Source organism: Pelodiscus sinensis, chromosome 10 (assembly GCF_049634645.1).
Source record: "Pelodiscus sinensis isolate JC-2024 chromosome 10, ASM4963464v1, whole genome shotgun sequence".
In the NCBI taxonomy this organism is placed as follows: domain Eukaryota; kingdom Metazoa; phylum Chordata; order Testudines; family Trionychidae; genus Pelodiscus; species Pelodiscus sinensis.
In genome coordinates this window covers 40,298,938-40,312,743 of record NC_134720.1, presented here as the reverse complement: position 1 = coordinate 40,312,743, position 13,806 = coordinate 40,298,938, and the positions used below count along the sequence as shown (strand labels likewise).

The window sequence follows — 13,806 nt, the reverse complement described above, 5'->3', positions numbered from 1 at the left end:
CTGCCAGCCTGGCCACCAAAGACCACATGCGAACCCAGGAGCAGGTTTGCATGAAAATCAAGTTGGTCCAGTGAGACCCCCGACCCTGAGCTTAGAACATAAGAACATAAGAATGGCCGTACTGGGTCAGATCAAAGGTCCATCTAGCCCATTAGCCTGTCTGCCGACAGCGGCCAGCACCAGATACCCTGGAGGGGATGGACTGAAGACAATGACCAAGTGATTTGTCTCGTGCCATCCATCTCCAGTCTTCCACAAACAGAGGCCAGGGACACCATTCCTACCCCCTGGCTAATACCACTCCATGGACCCAACCTCCATGAATTTATTTAACTTCTCTTTAAACTCTGTTCTAGTTCTAGCCTTTACAGCCTCCTTCCACAGGCTGACTATGTGCTGTGTAAGAAGAACTTTCACTTATTAGTTTTAAACCTGCTGCCGGCCATTCATTTCATTTGGTGTCCTCTAGTCCTTCTATGATGGGAACTAATGAAGAACTTTTCTTTATTCACCCTCTCTACACCACTCATGATTTTATATACCTCTATCATATCCCCCCTCAATCTCCTCTTTTCTAACCTGAAAAGTCCCAGTCTCTTTAGCCTCTCTTCATATGTTCCAAACCCCTAATCATTTTAGTTGCCCTTTTCTGAACCCTTTCCAAGGTCAAAATATCTTTTTTGAGGTGAGGAGAACGCATCTGTACACAGTACTGAAGATATGGCGTACCATAGTTGTATACTTCCCCTCCTCCTTCTTCCCCTGGTTTCCCCTTCCAGCTCCCTCCTCCAAGGTTTCCCCCGCCCATCTTCCACCCCCTTTTCCAAGTCTCCCCAGAGGTTAATCCCCCCCCCCCCCAATTTTGTTAAATAAAGAGAGTTTCTATTTTTGAACACACATGTCCTTTATTTTTTACATCAGGAAGGGGGGCTAGGGAGGGGTAAGTGGAAGGAGGTGAGGGAGGAATGGGGCATGAGCCCCCGATGGGGAGGACTGGGGTGGCTCTGTGGGCTCCTCAGGGTGGAAGCCCTCCTGCAGGGCCTCCTGGATCCTGACAGCCCCCTGACTGACTCCTCCAGATGGCAGCCTGTGGCAAGTGCAGCTGGGCTGATGGCCGAGTGCTGTGATGTGCCAAGTGTGGGCACTCAGGACACTCCAAGACAGGACTGCTTTGCTGTCCCTCATTGATTTAGACAAGCAAGTGGGGAACCCTGAGAACTGTCTCTCCGGGGTGGGGGTCGGGTACCATTAAGCACAGCCCTCGGCTAACCTGAGGCAGCAGCTCCACCTGATGCCCTGCCAGGCACTGGTTCCGGCCATCCTTAACTTCGGTTCAGGGTCCACTCAATGTGGACATGCTAATTCGAATTATTTTTTAGGTCTAGATGCACTAATTCAAATTAGCTTAGTTCGAATTAACAAATTCGAATTAAGTTAGTTCGAATTCTTGCTGTAGTGTAGACATACCCTTATTGTCATCCTTGCTCCAGGACTGGTGATGTGGTGGTGTTGGATCAACATCATATGCTTGGTTGTATGGAGAACATGCATTGGTTCCACTGGATCATTTCAGTGATCTCTGTTCACTGTTCTGTGGCTAATTCAGGGGATGTTCTTACCTGCCCTAGTGGGTGATCTGCCTGGGGTGGGGCCAGCAGGATGCCCAGGAACATCTCCCAATTGTGTTCTGGTTTCAATAAGTTGACATGGTGTATCTGCTCTGGCCGTCAGCAGTCTAGCTGCTTCACTTATAATTCACCTCCCGAATGGTGTCCACATTCTCACAGGGTCCATGCCAGCTATTGTTCGTCTGGATGAAATTTCCCATGTTTTTGCCCAGCGGCTGTAGTAAGTTCGCTAGACCTTTTGTGTTTTCTCCAAACATTCTTGTACTATGGGGGTCACTCGAGCCATTTGTTCTCTCATCTGGGCCACGTGTGCAATGACATTCTTCCCTAGGTTGGGTTGTTCATCCAGTTCCTCTTTCACGATGTCTAATACATCACATGGGTGGCATCTGTACAGTAGCTTCATAGAGAATCCAGTAGATGCCTGGGGAACTTCTCATACCATAGACATCAGGAACAACAGAAGGGCATCCCAATCTTTTCCGTCTCAGGCCAACATCTTTTGGAGCATGCTCTTAAGAGTGTGGTTACATTGCTCAACCAAACCATCTGTTTGGGGATGACAGACCGATGTCCACAAGGCTCAGATGCAGAGCAGGATACATGAGATTTTCATTGCTCTCAACATTAAGGGGAGTCCCTTGGTCTGTCAGCCTACCCTAGCAAAAACCTGGACCAGTTCTTTTGCGATCACTTTAGATGTGGGGTTTCTTAGATGCATGGCTTCAAGCTACTATGTAGCACAGTCCAAGATGACGAGAAGGTTTCAATGATCCTGGCCTGATCTTTCTAGTGAGCCTACTAGATTCATGGCTATCCTTTCAAAAAGGACTCCAATTACAGGCAGGGGTTCCAGTGGGGCCCTTAACTGAGGTCAGGGGCCATGCAGCTGGCATTCTGGGCAGGAAGCACAATAGCTAATAGTTAATATTTTTAAAGTATTTGAATTGTGCTTCATCTCTCTTCTAAAGAAAATGTTTAAGCATAAAAAACATCGGAGAGAATTTGGGAAGACTGACAGTTCTATGCTGCTCTACCACTCGCTCTGTGTTTTTTAATAAGAATAGAAAACACACAATATATTCTCTCAAATGTACCTTTTTGTGCTGTCTCCTAAATAAAATGACCCTGAAATCAAGTCTTTTATCTAATGGCATCTAAATTAAGTAAATACTCAAAATACACTGTAAATAAAATAAAAATATTTATACTGTTACAAGTGGCATAATTTGCAGGCAAATGTTATTATTTTCATCAGGATAATTTGTGATCTGCATCTTTGTTACACTCCCTTTCATTGCCTGTGTACTGAAATGTTCACTACAAGTATAAGACCTGCAATGCACAGAAAACTGGGCTCAGAAGTAGTTCATCTGTGCAGAAAGATAAAGTGGAAGGCTGGCGCTTTATCACAGGTTTTAGGCTTTCTTGTCTCATGCATAGAAATTAGTCTCTTGGGTAAATCTTATGAATGAAAACAAAACAAAACAATCCAAAACAAAAAACCAAACATCCACACATCTTCCAAAATCTGGAACCATTCCCAACAGGGGACGGATGTGAAGATGCCATCTGAGTGATTCAGTCCCTCTGCTGGTAGGAACAGGAAAGCTAAAGAGAGAACCGAACTAGCTACTGTGATGCCTCAGCCTGCTTTCTAATCACCAGGACAGCATTCTGTATCTTTAATTTCTTCACGGAGGACCAGTGTAATGAAGTATCAGCAAGAAAGAGGAAAAAAACACAAAAGAAAATAACTTGAGCAGCAAAATGTTTTTTCTTACTTTAATGCATCATTTGATAGGTCCTTCAAAACTGTGCATTTCGGTGGGAGATTCCACAGAAAAGGTATTGCATTGGCTTGGAAGGAGACATTAAAGTATTGCAAATATGGGTACCATTCTCATTACCTCTCTATCTGTGTAAATTGTCTCTAGTAATAATGAGAATTGTGCCTAGTATTCCCAACAAGCCTCATTCCCATTGTGCTTCTCATACCCTTACATCAGACACATTTCAATTTGGCAACATTACTTAACAACCTGTTCCCTCACAGGAAAGCTTCACAGGGGGACTTGTTTTATTATATAACTAGGGTTGAACTTTCCCAGGAGGGGCTATGGAGGTGAAGGAATAGTTACCCACAAACCCCTCTGAGTCCAATCTAATTGCTGCTGGTTAGTCATTATCGCCTGTGTCAGAAGAGTCCAGCAGGATGTGCAAGCCCTGTTACAATGTAATACAAATACTAACCAGAAGCTAGTATTTTGAAGCTAGCTTCAAAAAAGCTCAGCACTCTTGTGTTATGTTTCCAAGCTCCCAAACAGCAACTCCTGGTACAGTGGCATATTAGCTACTAGGCTGACGGTCTAGACCCGGGAGCCCCAGAAAAATGGACTCTCCTGCACCCGAACTCCGCTCATCAGTAGGGTGGTGGGGAAAGCCCCAGTGCCTGGACCCCAGCTGCAGCCTGGGGCATAGAGATGTAGTTTGGGAGAATGCAGGGGGTGCGGGAGAGGAGGGAGCATTTCCCTCCCAGACAGAGGCGAGGCAGGGGGAGAATCACGCATCACTACTCCGCTTTCTCTGAGCGCTGCCCTGCCCCCATTCTTCCAGCACATTTCTGCTGGCAGGGAGTGGATGGAGCAGGACAGAGCCGCTTTTCCCCTGCTCACTAGGTCCTGCCTCAGCAACTGAATGTGGCCTCCTGGGTCCTAGTGCCTGCTTGTTTCTTCTACAACAGTATACGAGTGGGGGATGGGCAGAGCAAGAGGGAGGGTGAGGATCAGAGGAAAATAAGGAGGTGGGATGTGAATGGGATACAGGAATGGGTGGGGAGCAGGAGCCCTGCATGTGGCATTCCCTGGGCAGCAGCAGTCCTAGCAGGAAGACAACTGCAGCAGCACCAGAGCCGCTCTGGTAGCCAAGGTACTACTGTAGGCTGAGGAGAGAGCCAATGAAGCAAAAGGGATGGGCGTCAGTGTGCATTACAGTTGTCCAGTTTCTGAACACCCTTGTCCCATTCCTGTCCTGCCCTGTCACCAAGGCCCTGCTCCCTCCTCTATCTGCACTCACTCTCCCATTGTCCCGGGCTGGAGCAAGGATGGAGAAGAGGGTGGGGGCTCTGCCCGGGGGGGGGTAGGGCTCTTGGATGGGGCAGGCGATGAGACGTGTGAAGTGCAGGAAACCGTTGGAGTGTCAGAGGGGGATGAGATGGCATCAGGACTGGGGGAGCTCTCACTCCTCAATGCAGCCTGGGTCCATGGTGAAGGATGGGGGAGGAACAAAGCTTCTCTGATCTTGGGGCCACTAGCAGAGGGTGGTCTGTGTGTGGAATGAAGCAGGCAGGATGAGGCAGAATGGGGTAGAGTCCTAAGTAGAACAGGTGGGGGCCCCCACTTGTTCTGGTCCAGGGCCCCATGAAACAATAATTGGTCTCTGCTTCTATATAAAATAAACAACATTTCAATAGTCTGTTCCAGAGAGAGATGTCCCCCACTCAGATAAAATGATTTATTCTGTACTTAGCACAATGAAACCCTGTATTGATCCTGCCCGGTCCTGGACCAGTAATGAAGATAGATTTCCATTGACATTAGTGGAATTTCTGTCTCTGTAATTACTTCAGGTTTGCCACTGCAGCCAGATGTGAATGAAGCAGCTGCTGCAGCCATGTGTGATTGGGTTCTATGTGTGGCCTCTGAGGCATTTTGTTTGCTGTTGCCCACACACAGGGCTGTCAGATTTTGCTGGTTTCTATCCAAGTAGTTTTTTTCCTACCAGTATTACTAAAGTGACACACACGTAAAGCAAGGGCACGTGAAGTGATGTGCCTGCTGACTGCACGCAACACTGACCGTGAGAGCCATGCGTACCCCGCAAATTCTAGGCATGCAAGCACAGTGAGAAAAACTACCCTATCCCGGGGAGACTCTCTTGGTTAAGAAAATCTTGCAGCCCATGGCCCACTCACTAGCCTAGGTTGCCTATTGTTGGTGAACACAATAAAAATTGCTTACCCATTGCTGAGAAGAATATAAGCAATGCATGCTATAATAGGTGGCACATATATTGCTAGAATCAACACAGAAGATGCAATAGTGATGAGCAGGGCTCGGCAAATTGCGGTGAGCCCCGCTCACCAGCCACGCTGTCTGGCGATCTGTGCATGCGCAGATCACTTGAACCCAGCTTTTCCGGGTTGTAATCTGCTCGCCACGGGCGAGTAGAATGCATTATTTGTCGAGCCCTGCTGATGAGGATCATATGAGTACTTGCTCAGATCTGTATTAGATATTTTTATTGTGCTAGTGCCTAGGATACTGTAAGGGTAAGAATTTGTATGTCACAAGTTTCTTAGTGTATTAGAATTAACTGGCACGCTTTGTTTATATTGGCTTAGTAACTTACTTTGATGTGTTTTCCCTTGCAATCCTACTTTTTATACTTACTAAAAACACTTTTGTTTATTATCAAGCCCAGTGTAAATAATTATTACTTTAGGGCAATGGCTCTCAAACTTTTTGGTCTGTGGACCACCTGGCTCAATGCAAACCTTTCCGCAGACCACCAGTTGCTAATGGAAACTCACTGTTAATTACATAATTACACCTGAGCCATTTTGCTAGTATACAGCTAAGGAGAATGGTTTAATTTAAATTATTGAACAGTTTAAGCGTTTTAACGTTCTCATATTAGTTTATCGAACTCTATTCATGTCCAACACAAAAGGTTTCAATGTTTTCGTTATTTATGGCAGGGGTGGGTGGGGAACCTTTTTTGGGTCGGGGGCCACTGGCCCACAGAAAAAAATCAATCAGGGACCACACAAGTGAGAAGCAAAAAAACCTCCTCCCAAAACCTGCAACCCTCACTGATGTGGCCCCCAATTGAGATGCCTTACTCTTCTGGCACTCCAGCCCCCATGGGGTGAGGAGAAGGGAAAGGGAGGACTGAGGTTCAGGCCTTCCCATAGCCCAGATTTACTTTTCTGGGGTTTCAGTGCTAGTGGATTTTGCGGGGCCCCCTTAGGGTCTGGGGCGGGGACAAAAATGAGGGGTTCAGTGTGTGGGACAGGGCTGCCAGTGAGTGGGATAGGAAGGGAGGTGCAGAATCTGGGTGGGAGGCGGGGTGCAGAAGCAGGCTGAGAGTAGGGTGTCTAGCCGGGAGGAGGGGGAGGAGGGAAGGGAGCAAGAGCAAGAGAGAGTGTAGAGTGTGGGCAGGAGGGAGGGTGCAGAAGCAAGGGAAAGTATAGGAGCAAGCTGGGGGTGTGGGGTCTTGGCAGGGGGAGGGCAGTGAGTGAGGGGGATTGGAGTACAGCATGGGGGGGGACGCTTACCTGGCTCTGCACCCCTTTGCAGCGGGGAAAGCCTCTGGACAGTTCCCTCCTGGCCAGCGAGTAGCTCCTGGGCTCCCCACTCATGTGACTATCAAGTTCATTTACCCTGCCAGAGATGTTGGCTCCCAGCGTCCCCCCACAGCAGGACTCTCAGGGACACTTCACAGGCTACGAGACAGCCAGGGACTGTGCAGCACTGACACTGAGGTGGAGCAGGGGAATTGTTTAGGCAGGTATCCACTGCTCAGAGCTGAGATGCAGCCGTCTCTGGGGTGGAGCTGTGTAAAAGCAGCACTGCACAGTTGCTCAGTGGGTTGCAGAAAGAACCATTGGTTGGCGCTGATCTCAGTTCCCTGTTGTGATGCTAAAGGGGTCGATGCTGTGTCCCCAGTGGGAGGGGTGGGGGGGGAAGGGAGTCTAGTTTGTTACAGCAGGGGGTGATTTCAGAGCAATGGATTGACCTGGGCATCCTTGTCGTCCCTGAGAGCAGGCCAGGCCTCGCTTCTCCTTCCTGAATCACTCCAGGGCTTGCGCTCTGTCCGTCTGTCTGTGCCCGTCTCCCTAGCATGGGTCAAGCTGTGGGCAGTCTCTGGGGTCTGCTCCTTGCACAGCCTTGCATGTGGGGAGGGGTCACACTTTACCATGTGCCCCCAGGTCCTACGATCTCTGAGCCTGATCCCATCACACTCCAATCTCCAGTTCCCCCATTGCCTCTTCAACCCAGCTCCTGCTTCTCCTGCCTCTAGGCCCCACCCCTCTCGGGGAGGGGAGGGTTGTCCCGGCTCAGTGCAGGGACCCTGTGCCACCCATGGCGGCAGGTGGGGAGCCCTGGTGACCCTTAGGGGCACTGGAGGCAGACTCCTCCACCCCACTGCTTCCTTCTCCCCCGGCTCTAGACACCCCAGCAGTGGCTACTTGGAGATGGTCCTGGCCAGGCACCGGGGGCAGGGTAGCCTGTTCCCACCCCTGCCAACTACGGGTCCCCGCATACTGGCGGGACTGGGGTGGATGGAGCAGCAGCAGCATGCATGTGGACATGGGGCCTCAATTTTGCAGGTGTGGGTGTGTGTCCTGGCCCTGCATGGGGTCCCTATGCTGCCCGAGGTGGGGAGCTGGGGCGGCTCTCGGGGACACCAGGGGTAGATGCGAGTGGGGAGCCAGGTCTGGTCAGGGCTTTCTTCACCTACCAGGCACCTGGAAGCTGGAGCTGGTGCTCCAAGCATGCGTGGGGCAGGGGGAGGCTGTGTTTGAGCTGCAGACCACGTGGGAGGCAGCCGTGGACTACTAGTTGTCCACGGACTGCACTTCGAGAACCACTGCCTTAGGGGGAGCAACCGCTGTGCACACCTCTCTTTCACTGATAGAGAGGGCACATTTATAAGCTTTCTCCGGGTTAAAACTTTTACACAGAGTAAGATGGATTTATTTGGAGTTTTGGTCCCTTTTAGGTGCTGCCAATGGCCCTATAGCCGAGCTCTTCCAGAGCCGAGTTGGTTCAGTGTCTGTGTTGCTCTGCGGGGGTGCAATTACCCCAACTCTGTGCCTTGGTTGGGGGAGTCCAGAGCTTCTGGCCCAGGAGAAAGGGAGGTGGGGAGCCCCAGAGGGCAGGAAAGTGGATTCAGTGGCTTGATCAGCACATCGGGGATCTCTATGATCCAACCCACCACAACCTTATTCCACAAAGGGTTTCCATGGAGTCAGTGGGATTCTTCACAAAACATGGCAAAGCTCAGCATGAGTAAGGCAGGCAGAATTTGGTTCCCTGTTATTTCTAATTTGCACTCTATTTTTGTCCCTATTAATTTGTGGCAAAACAGAGAGAAAATTGAAACAGATGGTTCTATGCTCAGTTTCCACACAAATGGTCCAGGTTGTTTTGCTCTCTAATGAGAAATAACACTGCTGAGGCAATAGACTGAATGTTGCACCCTTAACTGGATTCCTGGCACTGCGGGGCCAAGATCTATAGCAAATACACTTTCCAACTATAGCACTTCACTCTGTGACGCTTAACTACTCTGAGGGCTGGTGCACACACAAAATGTTGCATTGGGCAGCTGCACCACTTCAGTGCTGAAGTGAAGATGCTCCTACGCTGATGGGAGAACCCCATTGGTTTAATTAGTCCACCTCCCTGAGAGGTGGCAGCAATGTCGATGGAAGAAGCTATCGGATTGCCATAGCACTGTCTATACAGGTGATTGGGTCAGTGTAACTGTGTTTCTGAGAAGTGTGGGTTTTTCACACCCCTGCGCAATGCAGTTCTATAGCTACAGGTCTATTGTGTAGACCGAGTGTAGCCTATCATGTGAGCATTCCAATGGAGTTCAAGGAGGCTACATGTGGAATAAGGTACCACACAGCGTAAGCAAGGGTACCAAAAAGAGACCCAGAAGAGTCATGTGATGAGGAAAAGGGAAACTTACTTAATATAAACAATTTTCTTTGAACATTCCAGAGAAGGATATTATTCCACTTGGGTGCTGCTGACAGCAAAGTTTATTTTTTTAAAAACTACCTTTTTGAGTTTTAAAAGATGCAAAACTATGAAAACAAAAACACCCTTGTTTGTAAACCAATCAGGGCAGTTTAAAACTCCCAACACAAAATGAATGCTGAATCCTGTATCATATAAGCCCATTGCCCCCTTTCAAAAACAGATTTATATTAATAGTAAGATTGTTGTTATGGAAGCATGTAAAATTTCAAACATCCCTCCTATTACTCATACAAAAAAGTGATTCTCGTACAAATGCTATTGAGCATGATGCTTTCTATTGCGAGTACAGTCTCACTGAAGTTAATCGGTAGCACAAAGGAGTTAGACACCTAAACACTAGGCCTAAGTGTTTTGCAGATCAATCCTTTATGTTGGTTAGTTCTGTTCTAGAAAAAAGTATTTCTAAATACCACACACACACACACACACATTTTCTCTATTTTTGTCATAAAAAAATAAGTGCTTCAGCGTAAAGTTAAATGAACAAAGATGTTCCAAGTTACCACCTAGATACGTTCATCTGAAATAAATCAATTGCCTCCAATGAGAGAGATCCTGTCCCATGGACCTGTAACACGCTTTCCCAATTAAGATGTTCAGCACTAGTCTTAAATTGCTGCCCAAAGATTGCTGCAAATAGAGTGAGCTCCTGACAACTGACAGTTACTGACTGATTTATCACAGGGGAACAGTTTTTGCTTTTGGTTGGTTGAACTGACTTCAATCTGTTTGTTACTGCTAAAAAGCGGTTTTAGAACACATATGCCTGTTTTGAAGGGAATGAAAAATGGATTTCTACTATAACTATCTATTACCTATACACCAACCCTGATTATTACTGTAAGTCATGACTGTGGGGGGGATTTTTCTTTAACGGTGACCTAAATAGCAAACACAATCAATGATCCTACTGTGGGCTCTGCAGGCCAGCATGTCGCTTTTCCCCTGGGGAAAGAGAAAGGTGGAGTTAGGCTGCACCTGGAGCAGAGTCTTACTTCTCCTTTGCTCAAAAGGGAAAGTAAGCTACTCCAGGCCTTTCTTAGGAACAGATTAATTCCACTTCTGCACTAGTTTAACTGCGCTGGCCAGTGTGTTGAGGGAACAGGTAGTGGTGGTGAGGGAGATAGGCTTCGGCCACTCTTATCCTGCCAGTGCGTGAGGGGAAGTAGCAGACTGTCTAAACAGGTAACAACAAAACATTCCCTCTGCTAGAGATACTAAAATAACTACTCAGTGTCTGGGAGGGAAAATGAGAGCCTTTGCTATATGCCACAGCCACATGTGATGGAGTTTTATGAGCCAGAGGGACTCTATGGCCTTGACTCCAATGAGGTTTACAGGGATATCTACCACAGATACAACTCCAATGCCACTATGCACAGTGAGAAACACAGTGTGGACTGCCTGCTGGCATTTCTACCTCTGTGTTGTCTACTGAGGCCAAAATAGCTTAGTGCCTAAAACAATTTTGAGATATTAACACAAGCGCTAAGAGAGCTGGAAAATAATGCTGCTCCTTTCCTATGTGAATCACTAACTGTATTTCAAGACCTGATTCTCTAAACAAGTAGCATGGAATAAATAAAATCCCACAATAATTCACAAAGACAATTAGCAACTCCTCTTTGAAATTTCTAAAGTGATATTTAATTGCATATCCTGGAACACGGCTATGTATTGTAGCAGAGTATTTTATAGTCATTATATCATTCATCAACAATTCTTCACACAGTAACACACACTTCTACAGGGAAAGACCAGTCTGCTTCTGTTGTATCGCCACATGCCACCAGATCTCCATTTCCTCCCCCCACCCTTAAGTAAGCAAATGCCACAGATCAACATTTCCTCTGTAATCCAGTCCCTTTTTGCAACTCAGGCAGCACCAAGAGTCTGGAAAACTGTAAGGTCTGCCAGCTGGAGATTCCCCAGCATGGGAGCATCACAACAGGCCCAAAAGTAGTATAGTCAGTTCCTACGCCAAACTCTTGCAGTCCCTAGCGTAGGGGGCATGTGGAGAATGCGTTCTGTTCTGAGTTTCTGCCTGGAAGAATGTTGCTTATAGCCCATAACCAACTGGCATAAATTAGAGCCCTGAAACTGGTCTCATCTATGCTGGGGCTGGTACAAAATCAGACCCAGAATCAGAAAACTGCAACACATTTCTCTGTGCGTTTACTCCCCACTTATCTGTATCCCATGGCATTTGGACAGAGTGAGCCCTGAAATGTATAGTGCTGGCTTCAATAACTACCTTTAAAAAAGGAGCAAGATAAGCAGAAACAGTATTTGTGGTTTGTTGCATATGGCTACCAGCGAGCCACAAATCCATTTAATACAGGTTACTGATCTCCCTCCCACCTCTGCCATTGTCCAAAGTTCTTGGAAAATGCATTGGGAACTGTCCATAAGCACCTGATCATTCAGGCATATTTTCTTTTGGTGGGTATATTTTTCAGCCTGCACTTCTATCAAACCTTTCATCAGTGGATCTTCCAAGCAGTTTACAAAACTTTTTTTATAGTATTCCTCTGGAATTAGAAGCATTCACACACACCAGTTTACTGCATTTATGAGAATGCTTAAACAAGATTACTAATGTAAATGTAAATGTCATGCAGCATTTATGATGAGAGTAAACTGTTTTAAACAGAGAGGTTTTTTTTCTGTCATTAAGAGGGTGGAATCCACTTTATTATTCACTGCTTTGTGCCACTTCCCATTACTGAATTCAAAGTTGGAAAATGTCAGTGCCAGGAGCTCTTTCCAGTGAGTCAGCTGTGAGCACAACAGCTAAATGTTTCAAAGGTTCAAGAACTCTTCATTTTGTCTTTGTTATATTTATGAGAAATGATAACCTTAAGCACAAGACTCCTAAAAGAATCTTCCAGTTTCTTTTATTGCTGTTTTCTTATGCTTCCAGCCTTGACGGTTGTGATTTAATACATCAAACACTGCACTGGAACAAGAAGTTACATATTGTCTCCTACTCCCCATAAAGGTGATCCAGACATTTTGAAATTCTGAGCTGAGTGTTTTCTAATGCTCTAGATAGGGCTATATCTTAAAACCTCTTGGGAAATTAAGTTAATGAGAAGGTGGCGAGCCACTAAGTGGAATAGCTTGCCAAGAAAACACAGCCCAGGTATTCAGTGAGCTTCACTAGCTCCCTGAGAATTCACTGAGCTGCACTAATTCACCCTACCACCACTCTGTGGAAGCCAGGATGTTGATTTTAACCCTTTAAAGCACACGGGAATATCTTGTTTGATACAATATGTACCCTGTGTGTGTGTTTTTAAATAAAATATTTGCTCTGAAGCAATGCTAAAAAAAAAAAGGATGTGGAGCAAATAATGGCATTTTTATGATGCAAGTACAACCTACAGACGCATTTCCTAAAACTTAGTACACTTTTTAATTATGTTGCATTTCTGTGTTATCCACCAGGTAATAAAAAAACAAAAGAAGTCAGAGCAAAGCAGCAGGGACACTTGGATATGAAGGTGGTAGGCACAATAAGAACCTAAGCAGGAGTGAAATAGTTGTGTAAACTGCATTTTCCAAAAAAGATACATAACCATTGAAAATCCAGAATGTTTTGAAATCTGCCGTAAGAACATAGGCAGTATCAGGGTGGATTAGAACTATGGTCCATTTAGCCAGTTGTCCTCTTCAGAGGGAAGTGCAAGAAACCCCACCCAGAAGGCAGCTGTGAAGTAATCTGTCCCGGACAAAAGTCTCACTCTAGGCTGTGCCCACAAAAGCTCATACCACCATCTACATGTTTTGTTAGTCTATAAAGTGCTACCAGACCATTTGTTGTTTTTTAAGTTTATCCTAATCTTTACAGTAAGAAACTGGCTTAACTGCGTTTAAATTCATGCCCTAATATATTCATGTAGTGAAGAAGAGGATAACGGAAAACAACATCCATGCATCTGCATTATTTTCTTGGAGGAACGTTATGGTACTTCAGTTCATCAGACATCAGTAAAAGTATTATTTATATTATACTAGTGTCTGATGAGGCACCCCATCTTGGGATCCTTCTGTGTTGGCTCTGCAGCAGCCCTTCCCTTAGGGCTTGTGGTTAGAGGCCACAATCTCCCTTTTGTTTTTGATCTAGGTTCTAGCTCTAATCAAGGCTCATATGAAGCAGAGCCAAACACAATAGGTGCAAGCAGTAACTATCTTCTATCTGGTCCATGTACTCAAATATTCTAATTATTTCATTATTCCAGCTTTTTTTTTTTTTTTGTTAAATGACCCACAAATGGCATTTAAGAGTAAGAGGCTTGCAAAATTACTTCAACTCTAACATCTGAAGAAGTGGGTTG

At 46.2% G+C, this 13,806-nt stretch overlaps 1 protein-coding gene across 6 annotated transcripts in view; it reads right to left on the bottom strand.

Moving 5' to 3' along the window:
- The window catches only part of FNDC3B (fibronectin type III domain containing 3B), a 392,297-nt gene that overhangs the window by 14,242 nt on the left and 364,249 nt on the right, over nucleotides 1-13,806 (bottom strand). The window lies entirely within an intron of this gene.